The sequence below is a fragment of the Phoenix dactylifera genome, chromosome 7, assembly GCF_009389715.1.
Source record: "Phoenix dactylifera cultivar Barhee BC4 chromosome 7, palm_55x_up_171113_PBpolish2nd_filt_p, whole genome shotgun sequence".
NCBI lineage: Eukaryota > Viridiplantae > Streptophyta > Magnoliopsida > Arecales > Arecaceae > Phoenix > Phoenix dactylifera.
The window spans coordinates 11,301,993-11,308,967 of record NC_052398.1 but is presented as its reverse complement, the minus strand read 5'-3'; positions in this window follow the sequence as shown (position 1 = coordinate 11,308,967).

Genomic DNA, 6,975 nt, shown 5'->3' with positions numbered 1-6,975 from the left:
AACAAAAGTCTCTTTGAAAGAAAAAGAAGATCGTAGTTGGAAAGGCGAAAGAGGTCGTGGACGTGGTAGAGGAAGAGGTGGTCGTGGATCATCCAACAAAGAAGAAAAGAAGCAAGAATGGTATCAATCAAGAGGACGTGGAAGAGGAAACAATTCGAGATCAAATGGAGGGAGGTATGATAAATCTCGAATTCGTTGCTATAATTGTCAAAAATATGGTCATTTTGCTTCGGAGTGTAGAAGTTCTTCTCAAAATATCGAAGAAGAAGCTAACTATGCTGAAAATGAACAGACGGAGCAAACTTTGTTGTTGGCATGCAAAGGAGAAGAAAATGGAGATCATGATTTATGGTATCTTGACAATGCGGCTAGCAACCACATGTGCGGTGACAAAAGCAAATTTATGGAGTTGGATGAAACTGCAAGTGGTAATGTGATTTTTGGAGATTCTTCCAAAGTATCGATCAAGGAGAAAGGTACAATTTTGATTCGCTTGAAAAATGGTGATCATCAATTTATTGCTAATGTTTTCTATGTCCCAAGCATGAAAAATAATATTTTGAGCTTAGGACAACTCTTAGAGAAAGGCTATGATATTCAAATGAAAGATCTTAGTCTTTCGATAAGAGATCAAAAGGGAAGTTTGGTGGCCAAAGTTAAAATGACAAGAAACCGCATGTTTTTGCTCAACCTTCAAACCGATGTTGCTAAATGCTTGAAAGCTTGTGTTGAAGATCCAAATTGGCTTTGGCACTTGAGGCTTGGGCACTTGAATTTTGATGGGCTAGAATTATTGGCCAAGAAGGATATGGTGAATGGGTTGCCCTTTATTGACCACCCAAATCAACTTTGTGAAGGATGTTTCTTTGGCAAGCAATCAAGAAAAAGCTTTCCAAAAGAAGCCAGCACAAGAGCAAGGGAACCACTACAACTTGTTCATTCAGATGTTTGTGGTCCATTCAGTCCACCATCTTTTGGTAAGAACAAGTACTTTCTCTTATTTATTGATGACTTTAGCCGGAAAACTTGGGTGTATTTTCTTAAAGAAAAATCGAAGGTGTTTGAAGCATTTAAAAGATTCAAGGCACTTGTTGAGAAACAAAGTGGTTTTGATATAAAAGCTATACGATCCGATAGAGGAGGTGAGTTCACATCAAATGCTTTCAAAAATTTTTGTGAAGAAAATGGAATTCACCAACCTTTAACGGTTCCAAGATTCCCGCAACAAAATGGGGTTGCGGAGAGAAAAAATAGAACCATCCTTAATATGGTTCGGAGTATGTTAAAAAGCAAGAATATGCCTAAAGATTTTTGGGCCGAAGCCGTTAATTGTGCAGTGTACTTATCCAACCGGTGTCCTACTAAAAGTGTGCCAAATCAAACACCACAAGAAGCATGGAGTGGAAGAAGACCAAGTGTCTATCATTTGCGTGTTTTTGGAAGCATAGCCTATGCACATGTGCCGGATGAAAAGCGCTCCAAGCTAGATGTCAAGAGTGAAAAATTGGTCTTCATCGGTTATGATGCAAGATCCAAGGGCTACAAGTTGTACAATCCAAGAAGTCACAAGATCATCACTAGTAGAGATGTTGAATTTGATGAAGCAAGTTCATGGAATTGGAATTCTTCAAAAGAAGAGTATGACTTTTTTCCTTTCTTTGAAGAGGCGGAGCCCCCTTCTCCACCTTCAACACCTCCATCATCTGCTCAAGTGCAATCATCTCCATCATCAAGTGAGGCAAGCTCAAGTGAAGGACCAAGAGGCACAAGGAGTCTTCAAGACATATATGATGCCACGGATGAGGTAACGGAAAGATTAAGTGATTTAACACTTTTTTGTCTTTTTGCTGGTAGTGAACCTCTAAACTTTGAAGAAGCAACTCAAGACAAGAAGTGGAGAGATGCTATGAATGAAGAAATCAAAGCCATAGAGAAGAATGAAACTTGGGAGCTCACTACTCTTCCGGAAGGGCAAAAGGCAATCGGAGTCAAATGTGTGTACAAGGCAAAGAAGAATTCAAGAGGAGAAGTCGAGAGGCACAAGGCAAGACTTGTTGTCAAGGGATACAACCAAAGGCCTGGGATCGACTATGATGAGGTATTTGCACCCGTTGCTCATTTGGAAACTATTAGATTAATTATTTCTTTGGCAGCACAAAATAATTGGAGAATCCATCAAATAGATGTGAAGTCCGCTTTTTTGAATGGTTTTCTTGAAGAAGAGGTTTATGTGAAACAACCTTTGGGATATATTGTGAAAGGGCAAGAAGACAAAGTTTTGAAATTAAAAAAAGCCTTGTATGGCTTGAAGCAAGCACCAAGAGCTTGGAATACCAAAATTGACAAGTATTTCCAAGACAACAAGTTCACCAAATGTCCTTATGAGCATGCCCTTTACACAAAGGTCAATGATAATGGAGATATATTTGTGGTTTGCTTGTATGTAGATGACTTGATTTTTACCGGCAACAATTCTATTATGTTTGAAGAATTCAAGCAAGCTATGTCTCAAGAGTTTGAGATGACGGACATTGGCCTTATGGCTTACTACCTTGGCATTGAAGTGAAGCAAATGGAAGATGGAATGTTCATCTATCAAGAAGGTTATGCTAAAGAAGTTCTCAAAAAGTTCAAGATGGATGATAGCAACCCGGTGAGCACCCCCGTGGAATGTGGAGTCAAATTATCAAGATATGAAAATGGAGAAAAGGTAGATCCTACATTCTTCAAAAGTCTTGTTGGAAGTTTAAGATATTTAACTTGCACAAGGCCGGATATTCTATTTGGGGTTGGACTTGTTAGTCGGTATATGGAAGCTCCTACTTCATCCCATTTGAAGGTGGCCAAGAGAATTCTCCGCTACATCAAAGGTACCCTTAATTATGGCCTATTCTATTCATTTGTTGATAACTTCACACTTGTTGGATATAGTGATAGTGATTGGGCCGGAGATGTGGATGAAAGAAAAAGTACGACGGGATATGTTTTCTTTATGGGAAGTGCGGCTTTTACATGGTCTTCAAAAAAGCAACCTATTGTGACACTTTCTACTTGTGAAGCGGAGTATGTTGCCATCTCAAGTTGTGTTTGTCAAGCTATTTGGCTAAGGTATTTGTTGAAGGAGCTTCATATGTTACAAGAAGAACCAACGGAGATTTTTGTGGACAACAAATCAGCAATAGCATTAGCCAAGAATCCGGTGTTTCATGAGCGAAGCAAGCATATCGATACAAAGTATCATTTCATTAGAGAATGTATGGCTAAGAAGGAAGTGAAGCTCAAGTACATGAAGTCTCAAGATCAAATTGCCGATATTTTCACTAAGCCCCTCAAGAGTGAAACATTTTGCAAGTTAAGGAGTTTGCTTGGAGTTGCAAAACCAAGTTTAAGGGAGGGTGTTGGTTATTAAACTTGTTTTTTAATATTAGTAACTTATGGTTTTATTTTGTAATTGCATATTAGTATGGTGAGGAGTTACATGTCTTTTGGGTTTTTAGTCATGTGGGAGTTACATGTCTTTTGAGTTTTTAGTCATGTGGGAGTTACATGGAGTTATAAGGGATTTATTTAGAGGAAGTTATTTGAGATTTATTTGGGGTTATGAATGGTGTAATGACCAATTCAATTAGGAAGGTTAAAAGACCATCTAATGATGCCTATAAATATCCATGTACTCTAATTGTTTTAAAAATAAGTGGAATACAAGTTATTCATGTGTGCCTAAAATCCTCTCCACTTTTCTTCCATAGAATAATTTGTGAGTATGAATCCTCTTGATTTCCAACAATTAGATTCCATGTTTGATCTTGAAACTAGTCCACTGTAAGAATCTAATTTCCTCTGAAGGCCTGTAAATTTTTTGCTAAACACAATTAAAAAAATCTGCAACTATATTGATGCAATTTGGTCTTTTTTTCTTTGTGATTTCGTGCTGCTTTTTGGTGTTAATGAATGTGATAACCATATGAAATATGATAAAGTAGATATGATAAAGTAGAAACAATATGCCTCATCTCCCCCATAGGTGTAAAAACTGAATTCAATAGTTTTTCTTTTGATTGCTGTCCTGGTTCCATCTGGAATATTCTGGAAATGGTGATATGGCAACATACTGACTGGAGGAAGTTGCAGCGCTCATAAGATGCAGCTGCCAAGCAGACATACTGTGAGCTAGACATAACTCAAGATCACCATTGTTCAGGAATTCATGGGGAAGGCCACTCTGGCTATTCTGAGACAGTGATGCCCATCATCACACTGTCACAATAAGCTTGAACTGTTTCTGGTGGCAGACCACCTAGTAGCCTAATCAGTGCTTAGAAATAGATGAAAAACATGCAGCTTGTCATCACCAATCCTTATGTTGCAGTGTGCACGAGATAATATGGGACCAATCATCATCACCTGCCAGTATTGGGGAGTGTTAAGTTGCAATTTTTGGCTGAGAGTTTTTTGTGACCCTTTTCCTCTTCATTGGGTCATAGACCACAGGGATCAAAGGGAGCACAAGATGTAATGCATATGATGCGCCTATGAGGACCCTGTGTTTTACCTTGATATGCAACAAATAATTGAAGTAATGTGCTAGTATAATTTTGTATTATAAGTTCTTTATTTGATGCAAAGAATGTAAGTGAGTGGTACGTTATACATACCAAAGTTGATTAATGCATTGTTTAGTACTTCTCTTACAAGTTTTTCCTTTTACTTCTTTGTTCTTCTCCCATCCATTTATGAGGTCTTCCCATTGTAGCCAGTAGGTACTCACATCAAGAACCTGTTTAAAGGAATTCTAACTATCTTCTGCAATCTCTGAAAGTTTTTGATAATCTCCTAGCCTCTAGTGTTTATTGTTTTCTTATTTACTTTTACAAAAAAAATGTTGAACCTCACATATTTCTATTACATGTTTGGTTTTCTTTGATCTTCTTTCCCTGCATTGCCTAGGGCTCTTAACTTCTGATGCTTGCTGGATGAAATGGAGAAGAACCTCAATGTGCTTCACTTTGTAGAGCCATGGGGATAGTTCTGCTTGCTTATGATCTAGTGAAATTAGATAAACCCAAACTTCAATAAGTCCCTCCAATCATAGCTAGAGTACTTGAAAAAATTATGACAATTGAACTTTTGCAGTGAAAAATGATACCTAAATATAATTTTTCTTAAGGCATATTGAAAAGTGTATATTATTTGTAATTACGATCTTACCTCCATATTTCATGATGATATCCTCTCTAATGAAGAGTTAGTAAAGCTCGCGATGTTGGTGTAGACAATCTTTTGGTATGTTGAACATTTTTACATGGATAAAGTTCTAAATGCTAGCCTAAAAACCAAAAAAAAAAATGTAAACATGGCCTACTTCTATTGGTGTAGTCATCAATAGGAGATAAATAATTCATTAACGATGAATGAATCTGATAGGCTTGCTTGATGATAATTATCCTGAGTTTGTGAGTTTGACCTTCCATTCCATTATATTGATTTTTTTTTTTCTTTTTCTGTTTACATCATGGTTTTCATTCAATAGTCAGAGCATGTCTAGGTTGTTTACTTTGACTTAGCGTAAAATCATTATTTCTCTGGTGCACATGATGGAAACTTTTGCAAAGATGGTGCATTTTATTTTACCATAGCCTTTGAACCTTGTTGAATAAATTCCTTTCGCTGACCCTAGCATGGCAGTTTAATTCACAACATTAAATTTTCACAAATATAGAACTATATAATAAAGAGAGTTTTATTAAGAGAAATATAGGGCAATATTACTATAGTAGAATATTAAGTAAGATATGGCGTTCAATTAAGAATTACAATACAACATTCAATTGGAATTTAGTCATTCACGATGAAATATATTACCCTTAATATATAGTACAATATTAAGAGAATTACACAAGGATCATTGTACATCATGAATAACCAAGAAAGTTTACAATATTAAGAGAGTTTAATTTAGTACTATGTTATATTAAGAATTATAATATAACATTCTCCTAGAATTTGTTAAAATATAGAAGTATAGAACTATATAATATAGCATGTAATTGGATTTTGGTTATTCATGATGTATGATGATCCCCGTGTAATTAAGAGAGTTTTATTGCTTCTTGAGAGCTGTATTACAATATTCAAGGAGACCTGAAAAATTCTAGCTTAGAGTTTCTGATGCCATGAAAGAAATGAGGAGATCAAGAAGTTGACAAATCAAATATTTTCTGCTAATTTGGGGGTCAAAGAGTTTCATAAAATGTTCTTGGTAGAAAAAATGTGAGTGCAAGATCCCACTGAACCGAATTTGATCCATGAATCTAAGAAATAGTGAGAATTCTTGATCTCTCTCAATTTCTTTCTCAATTCGAAGATCTAAGATTTGAATTGATGCTGTTTCATTGATTCCTCCTAAAGATTTTATTTTAATTGGATTTGACTAATTACATATCTATCACATTTAGAGTGCTTTTGAAGTTAATTAAGAGCTGAGTAATTCCTTTAGCTGTGAGTTGATTGGTTTATTCATTTGTGTGAGTGACTGTCCATGTCACTTCTCCTCATTTATCTTACTTTTCATTTTATTTTTATCCATCATTCATCAACAGGGTTTTTTTATATCTTTATATATTTCTTATTTACTTTTCTTCAAATCAAATCTAATAGATAAACATGTAACATTATCAAAGATTAATTCCCCATTGATCAAGAGTAAGCATTTTTTCTTAGTGCGACTATATGTCATTTCCTCACAGTTAATTAATGGTCTAGTTGGATATAATGACTATGATATAATGCTCTATATAAGTCCTCAAATGAGTAAAATAAATATTATACACCATTCTAGGTTCTCTAACACTCCAACTACTTGTTAACTTGGAACTTGGAAGGATATGAGTATATATTCCTGTAGGATGTCAATTCATTTACATTCATCCATTTGTGTGGTTCAATGTTAACTTGCATCATTCCAATTTTCGGAAC